The sequence below is a fragment of the Triticum aestivum genome, chromosome 6D, assembly GCF_018294505.1.
Source record: "Triticum aestivum cultivar Chinese Spring chromosome 6D, IWGSC CS RefSeq v2.1, whole genome shotgun sequence".
In the NCBI taxonomy this organism is placed as follows: Eukaryota; Viridiplantae; Streptophyta; class Magnoliopsida; order Poales; family Poaceae; genus Triticum; species Triticum aestivum.
Window position 1 is genome coordinate 300,688,989 of NC_057811.1, and position 16,989 is coordinate 300,705,977.

General features: G+C 40.7%; 1 long non-coding RNA gene across 1 annotated transcript; it reads left to right on the forward strand.

The window, feature by feature from the left end:
* Positions 1 to 11,837: 11,837 nt before the first annotated feature.
* Positions 11,838 to 15,588, forward strand: LOC123144769 (uncharacterized). Its single transcript, XR_006471925.1, has 7 exons — positions 11,838 to 12,375; positions 12,479 to 12,553; positions 12,916 to 13,023; positions 13,555 to 13,673; positions 13,763 to 13,964; positions 14,454 to 14,533; positions 15,262 to 15,588. It is a non-coding gene; the product is annotated as an uncharacterized lncRNA (long non-coding RNA).
* The last annotated feature ends 1,401 nt before the right edge of the window (positions 15,589 to 16,989 follow it).

Sequence of the window (16,989 nt, forward strand, 5' to 3'; positions counted from 1 at the left end):
TGTCTGATGCCCTTTGAGACTTTTGTACATCCCTGTCTCAAGCAATGTCTTCAACCTAGCATTTTCATCAGCAATAGCAGTGGCATCCTCAGTTGAGGGGTTAGTTACCACATCAACAGTTGAAGATATTGCAACAGTGGCAGCAGTAGAACATTCACCAACAGAGGTAGCGTTATCACGCTCAAGGCATTTTAGACATGGTGGTTCAAATCCTTCCCGAGAGGAACTAATCTATTGAGCGCGAGGTGACTCGTTCTCTTTTTGAAGATCTTCATGAACTGCTCTCAATTTCTCGAGTTCCTGCTTCCTTTGAAGATAATCATAGGAAAGCTTTTCATGAGTTGTTGAGAGCGTTTCATGACGACTTTCAAGTTCCTCATACTTAACATGAAGATTTTTGATGTCTTCAATTAAGGACTGAGATCGGGTCATTTCGGCGTCCAACAGGTCATCGCTTTTGTCTAACAGTTTTTGAATATGTTCCATAGCTTTCTGTTGTTCAGTTGCAATTTTAGCAAGTGTTTTGTAGCTGGGTTTGGATTCACAATCAGAGTCATCTTCACTTGATGTTTGAAAGTAAGCATCACGTGAGTTTACCTCGGCACCACGTGCCATAAAGCAGTAGGTGGGAGCAGAGTCGTCCTTTTCATTAGCATCAGCATTGGTGATGGAGCCATTGTCTTCAGTGTTGAAGATGGACTTGGCGACGTAGGCGGTAGCTAGAGCCAGACTTGCAACGCCAGAGTCGGACTCCTCCTCAGACTCCACCTCCGCCTCCTTAGAAGCAGACTCCTCCTCTGAATCCATCTCCTTGCCAACAAAAGCACGAGCCTTGCCAGATGAGCTCTTCTTGTGTGATGAAGACTTGGACGAAGATTTGGAAGAAGACATTGAGGATTTCTTCTTCTTCTTGTCATCAGAATCATACTCCTTTCTCTTCTTCTTCTTCTTGTTCTCATTGTCCCACTGAGGACACTCAGAGATGTAGTGACCAGGTTTCTTGCACTTGGCATGTTCTCTTCTTGTGTTCATGAGTGGAAGCTTCATCATTTCTTGAGCTGGATCTTGAAGACTTTCTGAAGCCTTTTTTCTTGGTGAATTTCTGGAACTTCTTCACAAGCATAGCAAGCTCCTTTCCAATGTCTTCAGGATCACCAGAACTGCAGTCAGATTCTTCTTCAGATGAGGAAACAGCCTTTGCCTTCAAAGCGCGAGTTCGACCATAGTTGGGACCATAGATATCTCTTTTCTCAGATAGCTGGAACTCATGTGTGTTGAGCCTCTCAAGTATGTCAGACGGATCGAGTGTCTTGAAGTCAGGGCATTCTTGAATCATCAGGGCTAGGGTGTCAAACGAGCTGTCAAGTGATCTCAGGAGTGTCTTGATGATTTCATGCTTGGTGATCTCAGTGGCGCCGAGAGCATGAAGCTCATTTGTGATGTCAGTGAGGCGATCAAACGTGAGCTGGACATTCTCATTGTTGTTTCTCTTGAAGCGGTTGAAGAGGTTGCGAAGGACACTGATCCTTTGATCTCTCTGGGTTGAGACGCCTTCGTTGACCTTGGAGAGCCAGTCCCAGACTAGCTTCGACGTTTCCAGAGCACTCACACGGCCATACTGTCCTTTGGTCAGATGACCACAGATGATGTTCTTGGCAGTAGAATCCAGTTGAACGAACTTCTTGACATCAGCAGGGGTGACACCTTCACCAGTCTTGGGAATGCCGTTCTTGATGACATACCATAGTTCGACATCAATGGCTTCAAGATGCATGTGCATCTTATTCTTCCAGTAGGGGTAATCGGTGCCATCGAAGACAGGACACGCAGCGGAGACTTTGATTATCCCTGCAGTCGACATAGCTAAAACTCCAGGTGGTTAAACCGAATCACACAGAACAATGGAGTACCTTGCTCTGATACCAATTGAAAGTGCTAGTTATCGACTAGAGGGGGGGTGAATAGGCGATTTTTATGAAAGTCTTCAAAACATGGAAGTTTCGAAGACAAAGGATAGAAATGAACCTATTAACATGCAGCGGAAAGTGGACTACACTAGGCAAGCCATAGTCAAGTATTCAAAGAAGTGAAAACATGAAGACTATTAGCAGCTAGGCAGTATGGATCAGGATGGAAGATAGTATGAAGCCAATCAGAACAAGTAGTCACACAGTGAAGTCAAATAGATAATGCAAGCAGGCAATGACTTCACGAAGACAAACTGTAAGTAAAGAGAAGGAAGAGATAGAACCAGTTGCTTGGTGAGGACAAGGATTTGTTGGACCAGTTCCAGTTGCTATGACAACTGTATGTCTGGTTAGGGAGGTTGAGATTCAACTCATAAGACCGCGTCTTTACCTTATTCACCTTGAGCTAAGGACACCTAGTCCCCGCCCAATCACTCTGGTAAGTCTTCAAGGTAGACTTCCAAACCTTCACAGACTTCGTTCACCGGCAATCCACAATGACTCTTGGATGCTCAGAACGCGATGCCTAACCGGCTGGAGGATTCATAGTCCTCAAGTGTAACAAGTCTTCAGATCATGCGGATAGAAAGACTTCAGTGATGCCAAACACTCTTTGGGCTCTGGGTGTTTTGGGCTTTGTCCTCGCAAGGATCTCTCTCTCAAATGCTTCGGAGGTGGGTTGCTCTCAAACGACAAAAGCCGTGCACTAACTCTGAGCAGCCACCAATTATGGTGTAGGGGGGTGGGCTATTTATAGCCACTAGGCAACCTGACCTGATTTGTCCGAAACGACCTTGGGTCACTAAGGAACTGACATGTGTTCCAACGGTCAGATTTCAAACACACGCGACAGCTTGACTTGGGCTACAAGTAAAGCTGACTCATCCAGCTCTGGATAAGATTTGCTCTCATTGTCTTCGCTCGAAGACATAGGATTTGGTTGAGCATCACTTCAGTCACTCTGACTTTGTTCACTTGGACCCCACTTAACAGTACGGTGGTTCCTATGACTCAACAAAGAAGAAAACAAAACTACGAAACAGCTATGTCTTCGCATTCCATAGTCTTCATGTGAATGTCTTCTTGAGTCATAATCTTCGTTGTGAATATCTTCACATACCACCATTGTCTTCAATGTCTTCACACATTTTTAGGGGTCATCTCCGGTAGGTAAACCGAATCAATGAGGGATTACTACCTGTGTTATCCTGCAATTCTCACAAACACATTAGTCCCTCAACCAGGTTTGTCGTCAATACTCCAAAACCAACTAGGGGTGGCACTAGATGCACTTACAAATATCACCCACCTATTAAAGAAGAAATTAAAGAACCGGTAATAGCTAAAGATGAAACTATTATCTATAATGTTGATCCAGTTGTTCCTACTGCTTATATTGAAAAACCACCTTTCCCTATTAGGATAAAGGAACATGCTAAAGTTTCAACTGTGGTCAATAAAAGTTATATTAGAACACCTAAACCAGCTGAACAAATCAAAGTAGAACCTAGTGTTGCTATGGTTAAGGATCTCCTGGTTGAAAATATAGATGGGCATGTTATTTACTTATGTGATGAAGCTGCTAGACACTACACCACGACAACACAACGGCGATATGCATCTGTCGGCATAGTTGTACATTAGCGACACATTATCTGTCCGAAAGAACGCCAACACATTAATTGTCCAGATTGTTTAGTTGAGAGACACTCTATCCGTCGGTACTTCACAAACATTTTCCGATATAAAATGTGTCGGCACATGTACCTTTTGCGAGTAGATTATTGCTACCTCTTGAGCACAGCATTGGTTTTCCCTTGAAGAGGAAAGGGTGATGCTGTAAAGTAGCGTAAGTATTTCCCCCAGTTTTTGAGAACCAACGTATCAATCCAGTAGGAGGCCACGCACGAGTCCCTCGCACCTACACAAACAAATAAATCCTCGCAACCAACGCGATAAGGGGTTGTCAATCCCTACACGGTCACTTACGAGAGTGAGATTTGATAGAAATGATAAGATAATATTTTTGGTATTTTTATGATAAAGATGCAAAGTAAAATAGAGGGCAATAAAAATAACTAAGTGTTGGAAGATTAATATGATGGAAAATAGACCCGGGAGCCATAGGTTTCACTAGTGGCTTCTCTCAAGAGCATAAATATTACGGTGGGTGAACAAATTACTGTTGAGCAATTGACAGAATTGAGCATAGTTATGAGAATATCTAGGTATGATCATGTATATAGGCATCACGTCCGAGACAACTACACCGACTCCTGCCTACATCTACTACTATTACTCCACACATCGACCGCTATCCAGCATGCATCTAGAGTATTAAGTTCATAAGAACAGAGTAACGCTTTAAGCAAGATGACATGATGTAGAGGGGTAAACTCATGCAATATGATATAAACCCCATCTCGTTATTCTCGATGGCAACAATACAATACATGCCTTGTTGCCCCTACTGTCACTGGGAAAGGACACCGCAAGATTGAACCCAAAGCTAAGCACTTTTCCCATTGCAAGAAAGATCAATCTAGTAGGCCAAACCAAACTGATAATTCGAAGAGACTTGCAAAGATAACCAATCATACATAAAAGAATTCAGAGAAGATTCAAATATTGTTCATAGATAAACTTGATCATAAACCCACAATTCATCGGTCTCAACAAACACACCGCAAAAGAAGATTACATCAAATAGATCTCCACGAGAGAGGGGGAGAACATTGTATTGAGATCCAAAAAGAGAGAAGAAGCCATCTAGCTAATAACTATGGACCCGAAGGTCTGAGGTAAACTACTCACACATCATCGGAGAGGTTATTGTGTTGATGTAGAAGCCCTCCATGGTCGATGCCCCCTCCGGCGGAGCTCCGGAAAAGGCCCCAAGATGGGATCTCATGGGTACAGAAGGTTGCGGCGGTGGAATTAGGTTTTTGGCTCCGTATCTGGTAGTTTGGGGGTACATAGGTATATATAGTTGGAAGGAGTACGTCGGTGGAGCAACGTGGGGCCCACGAGGGTGGAGGGCGTGCCTGGGGGGGGGGGGGTTGGCGCGCCCCCTACCTCGTGCCCTCCTGGTTGATGTCTTGACGTAGGGTCCAAGTCCTCTAGATCACGTTCGTTCCGAAAATCACGTTCCCGAAGGTTTCATTCCGTTTGGACTCCGTTTGATATTTTTTTTCTGCGAAACTCTGAAATAGGCAAAAAAACAATTCTGGGCTGGGCCTCCGGTTGATAGGTTAGTCCCAAAAATAATATAAAAGTGTATAACCCCGAGGACAAGCCAAGCAATTGTTTCATACTTTAGTAATCTCAAACTTTTTCAACCTTCACGCAATACATGAGCGTGAGCCATGGATATAGCACTATGGGTGGAATAGAATATAATGATGGGGGTTATGTGGAGAAGACAAAAAAGGGAGAAAGTCTCACATCAACGAGGCTAATCAATGAGCTATGGAGATTCCCATCGATTGATGTTAATGCAAGGAGTAGGGATTGCCATGCAATGAATGCACTAGAGCTATGAATATATGAAAGCTCAACAAAAGAAACTAAGTGGGTGTGCATCCAACTTGCTTGCTCACGAAGACCTAGGGCATTTGAGGAAGCCCATTGTTGGAATATACAAGCCAAGTTCTATAATGAAAAATTCCCACTAGTATATGAAAGTGACAAAACAAGAGACTCTCTATCATGAAGATTATGGTGCTAGTTTGAAGCACAAGTGTGGTAAAAAGGATAGTAACATTGTCCCTTCTCTCTTTTTCTCTCATTTTTTGGGCCTTCTTCTTTTTTTATGGCCTTTCTCTTTTTTTCTCACTTGGGACAATGCTCTAGAAAATGATGATCATCACACTTCTATTTATTTACAACTCAATGATTACAACTCGATACTAGAACAAAGTATGACTCTATATGAATGCCTCCGGCGGTGTACCGGGATATGCAATGAACCAAGAGTGACATGTATGAAAATTATGAACGGTGGCTTTGCCACAAATACGATGTCAACTACATGATCATGCAAAGCAATATGACAATGATGAACGTGTCATGATAAACGGAATGGTGGAAAGTTGCATGGCAATATATCTCGGAATGGCTATGGAAATGCCATAATAGGTAGGTATGGTGGCTGTTTTGAGGAACATATAAGGAGGTTTATGTGTGAAAGAGCGTATCATATCACGAGGTTGGGATGCACCGGCGAAGTTTGCACCAACTCTCAATGTGAGAAAGGGCAATGCACGGTACCGAAGAGGCTAGCAATGTTGGAAAGGTGAGAGTGCGTATAATCCATGGACTCAACATTAGTCATAAAGAACTCACATACTTATTGCAAAAATCTACAAGTCATCAAAAACCAAGCACTACGAGCATGCTCCTAGGGTGATAGATTGGTAGGAAAAGACCATCGCTCGTCCCCGACCGCCACTCATAAGGAGGACAATCAAAGAGCACCTCATGTTTCAAATTTGTTACATAACGTTTACCATACTTGCATGCTACGGGACTTGCAAACTTCAACACAAGTATTTCTCAAATTCACAACTACTAAACTAGCACAACTTTGATATCACTACCTCCATGTCTCAAAAAAATCATCAAGCATCAAACTTCTCTTAGTATTCTACACACTCATAAGAAAGTTTTTACTAATCTTGAATACCTAGCATATTAGGATTATTTAAGAAAATTACCATTCTGTTTAAGACTCTCAAAATACTCTAAGTGAAGTATGAGAGAATAATAATTTCTATAAAACAAAACCACCACCGTGCTCTAAAAGATATAAGTGAAGTACTAGAGCAAAAACTATATAACTCAAAAGATATAAGTGAAGCACATAGAATATTCTAATAATTTCCGAATCATGTGTGTCTCTCTCAAAAGGTGTGTACAGCAAAGATGATTGTGGTAAACTAACAAATAAAGACTCAAATAGTACAAGACGCTCCAAGCAAAACACATATCATGTGGTGAATAAAAATATAGCTCCAAGTAACGTTACCGATGGAAGTAGACGAAAGAGGGGATGCCTTCTGGGGAATCCCCAAGCTTTGGATTTTAGGTGTCCTTAGATTATCTTGGGGTGCCATGGGCATCCCCAATCTTAGGCTCTTTCCACGCCTTGTTCCATAATCCATCAAATCTTTCACCCAAAACATGAAAACTTCACAACACAAAACTCAGCAGAAAATCTCGTGAGCTCCGTTAGCGCAAGAAAACAAAAGACCACTTCAAGGTACCGTAATGAACTCATTATTTATTTATATTGGTGTTAAACCTACTGTATTACAACTTCTCTATGGTTTATAAACTATTTTACTAGACATAGATTCATCAAAATAAGCAAACAACTCACGAAAAAACAGAATCTGTCAAAAACAAAACAGTCTGTAGCAATCTGTAACTAACGCAAACTTCTGGAACTCCAAAAAATCTACCAAAATAGGAAGAACTAGACAATTTGTTTATTGATCAGCAGCAATTGGAATAAATATTTTGTCACGTTCTGTTGATTTTTAACAATTATTTTCGTGAACAGAAAGTTTCTGGAATTTTCAGCAAGATCAAATAACTATCATCCAAGAAGATCCTATAGGTTAAACTTGGCACAAACACTAATTAAAACATAAAAACAAATCTAACCAGAGGCTAGATCGAATATTTATTCCTAAACAGAAGCAAAAAGCAAAAAACTAAAAATAGAATTGGGTTGCCTCCCAACAAGAGCTATCGTTTAACGCCCCTAGCTAGGCATAATAGCAATGATAGATCTAGGTATTGCCATCTTTGGTAGGCAATCCATAAGTGGCTCTCATAATAGATTCATAAGGTAATTTTATTTTCTTTCTAGGGAAGTGTTCCATGCCTTTCCTTAACTGAAATTGGAATCTAATATTCCCTTCCTTCATATCAATAATTGCACCAATCGATCTAAGGAAAGGTCTACCAAGAATAATAAGACACGAAGGATTGCAATCTATGTCAAGAACAATAAAATCTACGGGCACATAGTTCCTATTTGCAACAATAAGAACATCATTAATTCTTCCCATAGGTTTCTTAATAGTGGAATCCGCAAGGTGCAAGTTTAGAGAGCAATCATCAAATTCACGAAAACCTAGTAAATCGCATAAAGTTTTTGGAATCGTGGAAACACTAGCACCCAAATCACACAAAGCATAGCATTCATGATCTTTAATTTTAATTTTAATAGTAGGTTCCCATTCATCATAAATTTTTCTAGGGATAGAAACTTCCAACTCAAGTTTTTCTTCATAAGATTGCATCAAAGCATGAACGATATGTTTGGTAAAGGCTTTATTTTGACTATAAGCATGAGGAGAATTTAGCACGGATTGCAATAAGGAAATACAATCTATTAAAGAACAATTATCATAATTAAATTCCTTGAAATCCAAAATAGTGGGTTCATTAATATCTAGAGTTTTGACCTCTTCATTCCCACTTTTATCAATTTTAGTATCAAGATCTAAAAACTCCAAATTTTTTGAACGCCTTCTAGGTAAAGGTGGATCATGTTCAATATCATCATTATCAAGATTCATATTGCAAAACAAAGATTTAAGAGGAGACACATCAATAACTTTTAGATCTTCATCTTTATTTTCATATAAACTAGAAGAACACGCTTTCACAAAACAATCTTTCTTAGCACGCATCCTAGCGGTTCTTTTTTTGCACTCATCAATGGAAATTCTCATGGATTTGAGAGACTCATTGATATCATGCTTAGGTGGAATAGATCTAAGTTTCAAAGAATCAACATCAAGAGAAATTCTATCAACGTTCCTAGCCAATTCATCAATCTTAGGCAACTTTTCTTCAAGCAAAGCATTGAAATTCTTTTGCGAATTTATAAATTCTTTAACACTAGTCTCAAATTCAGAGGGTATATTATTAAAATTTCCATAAGAATTGTTGTAGGAATTACCATAATTATTAGAGGAATTACTAGGGTACGGCCTAGGATTAAAGTTTCCTCTATACGCGTTGTTACCAAAATTATTCCTACCAACAAAATTCACATCCATAGATTCATTATTATTCTCAATCAAAGTAGACAAAGGCATATCATTAGGATCGGAAGAAACATTTTTATTAGCAAACAATTTCATAAGTCCATCCATCTCTCCACTCAAAACATTAATTTCTTCTATCGCATGCACTTTTTTATTAGTAGATCTTTCAGTGTGCCATTGAGAATAATTAACCATAATATTATCTAGGAGTTTAGTAGCTTCTCCTAAAGTGATTTCCATAAAAGTGCCTCCCGCGGCTGAATCTAAAAGATTTCTAGAAGCAAAATTCAATCCGGCATAAATTTTTTGTATAATCATCCACAAATTCAAACCATGCGTAGGGCAATTACGTATCATTAATTTCATCCTCTCCCAAGCTTGTGCAACATGTTCATGATCAAGTTGCTTAAAATTCATAATATCGTTTCTAAGAGAGATAATCTTAGCGGGAGGAAAATACTTAGAGATAAAAGCATCTTTGCACTTATTCCAAGAATCAATACTATTTTTAGGCAAAGACGAAAACCAAGCTTTAGCACGATCTCTAAGCGAAAAACGAAATAGCTTCAATTTAACAATATCATTGTCCACATCTTTCTTCTTTTGCATATCACACAAATCAACGAAACTATTTAGATGGGTAGCGGCATCTTCACTAGGAAGGCCGGCGAATTGATCTTTCATGACAAGATTCAATAAAGCAGTATTGATTTCACAAGATTCAGTATCGGTAAGAGGAGCAATCGGAGTACTAAGGAAATCATTGTTGTTGGTATTGGTGAAGTCACACAATTTAGTATTATCTTGAGCCATCGTGACAAGCAAGCAATCCAACACACGAGCAAACAAGAAGCAAACAAAAAAGAAGCGAACGGAAAAGAGAGGGCAAATAAAACGGCAAGGGTGAAGTGGGGGAGAGGAAAACGAGAGGCAAATGGCAAATAATGCGGGAGATAAGGGTTTGTGATGGGTACTTGGTATGTTGACTTTTGTGTAGACTCCCCGGCAACGGCGCCAGAAATGGCTCGTTGTCGGGAGTCCAAATCTTGACTTAACCTTGCGTAAGCCTCCCCGACAAAGGCGCCAGAAATCCTTCTTGCTACCTCTTGAGCACTGCGTTGGTTTTTCCTTGAAGATGAAAGGGTGATGCAGTAAAGCAGCGTAAGTATTTCCCTCAGTTTTTGAGAACCAATGTATCAATCCAATAGGAGGCCACGCACGAGTCCCTCGCACCAACACAAACAAATAAATCCTCGCAACCAACGCGATAAGGGGTTGTCAATCCCTACGCGGCCACTTACGAGAGTGAGATCTGATAGAAATGATAAGATAATATTTTTGGTATTTTTATGATAAAGATGCAAAGTAAAATAGAGGGCAATAAAAATAACTAAGTGTTGGAAGATTAATATGATGGAAAGTAGACCCAGGGGCCATAGGTTTCACTAGTGGCTTCTCTCAAGAGCATAAATATTACGGTGGGTGAACAAATTACTGTTGAGCAATTGATAGAATTGAGCATAGTTATGAGAATATCTAGGTATGATCATGTATATAGGCATCACGTCCGAGACAACTACACCGACTCCTGCCTACATCTACTACTATTACTCCACACATCGACCGCTATCCAGCATGCATCTAGAGTATTAAGTTCATAAGAACAGAGTAACGCTTTAAGCAAGATGACATGATGTAGAGGGATAAACTCATGCAATATGATATAAACCCCATCTTGTTATCCTCGATGGCAACAATACAATACGTGCCTTGCTGCCCCTACTGTCACTGGGAAAGGACACCGCAAGATTGAACCCAAAGGTAAGCACTTCTCCCATTGCAAGAAAGATCAATCTAGTAGGCCAAACCAAACTGATAATTCGAAGAGACTTGCAAAGATAACCAATCATACATAAAAGAATTCAGAGAAGATTCAAATATTGTTCATAGATAAACTTGATCATAAACCCACAATTCGTCGGTCTAAACAAACACACCGCAAAAGAAGATTACATCAAATAGATCTCCACGAGAGAGGGGGAGAACATTGTATTGAGATCCAAAAAGAGAGAAGAAGCCATCTAGCTAATAACTATGGACCCGAAGGTCTGAGGTAAATTACTCACACATCATCGGAGAGGCTATGGTGTTGATGTAGAAGCCCTCCATGATCGATGCCCCCTCCGGCGGAGCTCCGGAAAAGGCCCCAAGATGGGATCTCACAGGTACAGAAGGTTGCGGCGGTGGAATTAGGTTTTTGGCTCCGTATCTGGTAGTTTGGGGGTACGTAGGAGGAAGGAGTACGTCGGTGGAGCAACGTGGGGCCCACGAGGGTGGAGGGCGCGCCTGGGGGGTAGGCGCGCCCCCCTACCTCGTGCCCTCCTGGTTGATGTCTTAACGTAGGGTCGAAGTCCTCTGGATCACATTCGTTCCGAAAATCACGTTCCCGAAGGTTTCATTCCGTTTGGACTCCGTTTGATATTCTTTTTTGCGAAACTCTGAAATAGGCAAAAAACAACAATTCTGGGCTGGGCCTCCGGTTAATAGGTTAGTCCCAAAATAATATAAAAGTGTATAATAAAGCCCAATAATGTCCAAAACAGAATATAATATAGCATGGAACAATCAAAAATTATAGATACGTTGGAGATGTATCAATTATGTGTCGGCGATGCTCTTCAACGAAAAAAGTGTCGGCGTTTGTCACATCCAGCCCACCAGTTTCCATGCGTGGGCCGCAGCCCATGTATTGAGAGGATGCAGCCGAGCGTGCGAGAGGCCCAAATCCCAGCCGCGACACAAGCACGCTATCTCACCCTGGCCACGCAAACCTAAACCTAAACCTAAATCGCCCACCAGCCGCCGCCACCCTTCATTTCCGTCGATTCGGTCATGCCACTGCGCGTCCCACCGTCGCGCGTGCCACCCGAAGCTCCCGTCCAGCCCGTGGTGCAGCCCCACCAGCAGCAGCCTGAGGTGACGCCCCATCGTCAGCTCATCCCACGACCGATGCCGCATCTGCCGATTCGGTCACGCCGCTGCGCCTCCACCGCCGGCGGCGCCACGCCACCACCGGAAGCTCTTGCCCAGCCCATGGTGCATCCCGACGTGTCGCCCTGGCGACGGCCGACCTGCTTACCAATTTGCGCCGTTGCTTCTCCAACTGCCGTTAGTGGCCCCCAAAGCTTCCTTCCACCGCGTGGTGCTTCCATCCACAGCCAAGGAGCCGCACAACCCCCTGCATCCCGAGGTGCCACCCAGCCGTCCCTCTTCCACCTCGGGTGATGGATCTCCTATTCCCCCTTGTCATGCCCTCCTTTGCATCTAACCGTTGCATCCTGTAGGTAAGTTTAATCATGGGTTATTCTTTTATGTGATTCCTCATGATTGTGTGACCCATGAGATCTTCCTGGTTTAGCGTTGAACTGAATAATATCATCTCTGCAGTGTCTTCAATTGAATCTATGTACAGAGGGAAAACTCCACAAGAGGCTTCTGAAGCTTGGTCAACGCCTTCATGAGGTCAGAATAGTATTCATTAAGCATCATTGGATATTAGTTTTTCTTATCATGTTTTCATTGCAGTCTCTATATTGATAGGAACAGACTGAACTTATTGATTGACCTTGCCCTATTTGTGCAAATGGTCATCTTAATTATTCCATCATTACCCTTGTTTTGAATGAAACATATTGTTTACCATTAGCTTGTAGTTCCAAAAAAAAAAATACACTTGAACCCTTGCTCATGTTGCAAATTTAAAATAATTACAGTACAAACATCTGAAACTGAAATGATACATTTTTTGTGTTGTAGCCAAATATATTTTCCTACAACAGTTTGGCTTATCTTTGTTGTTTGCTTATTTTGAACTTCCATGACAGGACCAACCTATAACTCGTATGTGTCGCTGGATAAGGCCATGTCTTTCGTGGGTGGTGCTTGGCTGATTTGTACATGGATACTATTAAAGAATGGTACAAACATATATGGTAGGCGATTGTGATCAACCTCTCTAATTTTCTATGAAGACAACTCGTTATACTTATTTAATTCGTCTAGTCACCATGTGGCAACGATTTAGGCTCTTCTCTGGCAAGGTGTCCATGGTGTGTCTTATTTGAATTATACTCCATGATATTCATCCTCATCCACTCCTCCATGTGCGTCGCCGTCTCCATGCTCTACTCCTCCAATCGGATCCAGTAGGGTCACCGGATCTGTTGCTAATGTGGCTATGTTGAGCTCCTTTCCTCTGAGCGCGAGGCTGCCGAGGGAGGGGCTAATGTTACCTTCTTTTTTTGTCCTGCTGCATGTCCATCAACCCGCCCACAGAATCATGATCCGTAAAAGCTCCAAACTCTGCCAATTAATTTGCACAACAAAGTAATTAATGATACACCAATTAAATGTTTTTTGTTTTTTGTACTTGTATTGATGCTACTTCTGTTTCGGAATTTTAGCCACGTGCTTCTATCTATCTATCTATCTATCAACTAATGGATTCAACTCTCGTGCCGCAGGAATATGAAAGGTTGATCCAAGCCAGCTTCAGGAGCTCAAGGCATACAGGAAGACCGAGGAGGAGGGGATGAACACACTTTTAAACCACTACCTCCATTTCTGTGCAGTTTCTCTCAAGGTCAGCTTAACCAATTCCATTCTCAACATCATGCTGCAGATATTCACTTCTCGTCGATTCACAAAAAGAAACAAAAAATCAACTTACAGATGCAAGCTGAAATGCTGGTGATCGAGAAGAACAGTCCTGCGAATGGCATCATCAAGCTCATCGAGCAACATCACATCACAAACCATGTCATGGGAACATCTTCCTTCTCACCGTGTGGCCAGACCAAATACAGCTTCGTAACAAGGTTTCATCGATAAACATGCACATCAAAATTTCCCGCGGACTTCTATATATATTTAGGTAGGAGGTCCTATTCTTTAAGGATCTATTTTATCCGCTTTTTCATTGTAAATACTGATTTGTGCACCAAACTTGAGTCATGCCTTATTCCAACTGAGTCATCCCTACACTATGCATATACTTGATTTTGTTTTACTGCTAGCAATGAGTCCCATTTATTTTATACTTCTGAGATGTTCGCCTTAAACTGGTGCACATAATTTTCACTAGTTAGGTCAGTATAAACGACATGTTTAACAACTACATTGCATTCCTTTTTTTATAGAAGCTGGTATATGCCAAGTTGCCAACCTATTTTACCTTGTTCACTATGTAACTTCTTTTATATAGCCTATCTCTCTTAATACCATTTGCACAAATCTCTCTGCATTTTGAAGGTGTTCTTAGTATTGGGCAATTTCTTATACTTCAATCTTTAATGATGTTACAAATTTAGAATAATTGTAGTATAGACATCTGTAACTGAAAAGACTCATTGGTTAAATACAGGCACTAAGATGTGGTAAATCATGATGGCACACTATCAACTTATATAAGGTCCTCGAGGGTAAAAGCAAGTAATGAACAAGGTACTAGCTTTCTAGCCATTCTTTTCTTGTCGTGATGGAAGATGTAACACCATTTACTTGCTAGGTATCTTTCTTACATTTTCTAAATAGATTCATCTGAGTTTAGATTCTAAATCAGATTTTCTTACTAGTGGATATCAATAATTATGCTAGGTCTGTTAATAGTTTAGTGGCTTGTAGATGAACTGGGCGCATGTAGTAATTAAATGGACTATAGATGAACTCAGAGCACATAGTAAATGGCAGGCATGATTTTATTATAAATTGTGTGAAGTTCATCCTAGCAATTACTCACACTATACAATGCCTAACTAGAGTGCATCCGTTGAACCAGGATGCATGTGCAAGCATATGGTTTTCGAAATGGCTTTTTTTTCACCAAGTGCACTTCCTGCTACCACCTATATGACTGCCGGTACATGTACAAGTGCATATCTGATTATTTGCTGGTTGAGGAACTTCAAATACAAATCTGTAAAGTTACAATAAGAACCTTATTCGTTATGCCTTTTAACAGATCTAAGTCAATGTGTGCATAATTTTCTATTAAGGCATGTGATATGCTAGTTGCTAGCCTGACTTTTGTTGATGCTTTGTTAAGGATATTTTCTGTAACAAACTATTTGTAGTACATCTTCTATTTTTAGATCTTTGGGATCAAGGGCAACTCACAAATTTGAACAAATTCTCATTTCTAAGATTGCTCAAGCGTTTAAGTTCTTTTGCAGTGACAATGGCACGTCCACATGTTGATTCAAGATGTTCTGATGATCGGTTTTGTTCATAACATGTTTGACACATTTTGTGGATATGGAAGTTGATGTCAGCTCGGTGATCGAAGAGATTTGGTCTCTTCCTTAATATCTTGTAGTAGTCAAGTGATCGAACAATTGGGTCTCTTAGGAGCTTAGCCATCATATTTTGTAATAGACCACGTCTTTTATGTCGACTTACTTATTTCCTTATTGGTTGTAGCTGACTTGAGTGTAGCAAACTAATGAATCTTGTATACATGCTTGAATGAATGTATTAATCAAATGGTATCTTGTGATGAATCGAAGAGTGTGTTTTGTTTGTATATGTATTGCACACTGAACATAAATAGAATATTGTGAATGTAATTTCATGTTAAAATATGGTGCATTTGCATCTGTGCTGAAACATTGAACGCTCGCAGCAAATGTGTCGGCGAAACTATTGAGCGTCGCACTATCTGTCAGCATAGCACGTTGACAGATAAACTATCGGCATAGCAATGGGTTTCATAGTATCTATCGGCATAGCACACAGTCACATGATCTGTCGGCATAGCATTGTCTATCGGCATACAAATGTTTGTCGGCGTAGACCTCACCAAGCCTGTCACAGCATGTGTCGGCGAAGATTTATCTGTCGGGAAAGACCTATACCGGCAGGACTATAGGCGACAGCTCCTTTCTATCGGCAAAAGTCTTTGCCGACACTAAATGTGTCGCCTTAGGTTACCTATGCCGACACATTGTTTGATGCTGTTTTGAGTGTCGTGGTGTAGTGAGAATTGCCAAACCCGATGAAAAAGATAAACATAGACCCGTTGTTGGCATGCCCGTTGTCTCAGTTAAAATAGGAGATCAGTGTTACCATGGTTTATGCGACATAGGTGCTAGCGTGAGTGCTATTCGTTTTACCTTATATCAAGAAATTATGAATGGCATAGCACTCGCTGAAATAGAAGACATATAGATGTTACTATTAAACTTGCTAATAGAGACACCATCACACCACTTGGGATTGTTAGAGATGTTGAGGTCTTGTGTGGGAAAATAAAATACCCTACTGATTTTCTTGTTCTTGGTTCCCCACAAGATGATTTTTGTCCCATTATCTTTGCTAGACCTTTCTTGAACACTGTGAATGTTAAAATAGATTGTGAGAAACAAACTATCGGTGTTAGCTTTGGTGATGAGTCTCATGAGTTTAATTTTTCCAAGTTTAGTAGAAAGCACCATAAGAAAGAATTGGTCTTGCTTCTATTGCTGTACCTCCTACTGATCCACTAGAATAGTATTTGCTAGACCATGAGAATGATATACATATGCATAAAAGAAATGAAATAGATTAGATTCTCTTTGATCAGCGTCCTCTGCTTAAACACAATTTGCCTATTGAAACTCTAGGAAGTCCTCCTCCACCTAAAGGTGATCATGTGTTTGAATTAAAACAGTTACCTGACACTTTGAAATATGCTTATCTTGATGAGAAGAAGATATATCCTGTTATTATTAGTGCTAACCGTTCAAAACATGAAGAAGAAAGATTATTGAAAGTTCTAAGGAAGCACCGAGCTGCTATTGGATACACTCTTGATGATCTTAAGGGCATCAGTCCCACTCTATGTCAGCACAAGATAAATATGGAACCTGATGCTAAACCCGTTGTTGATCACCAACGTCAGTTAAATCCGAAGATGAAAGAAG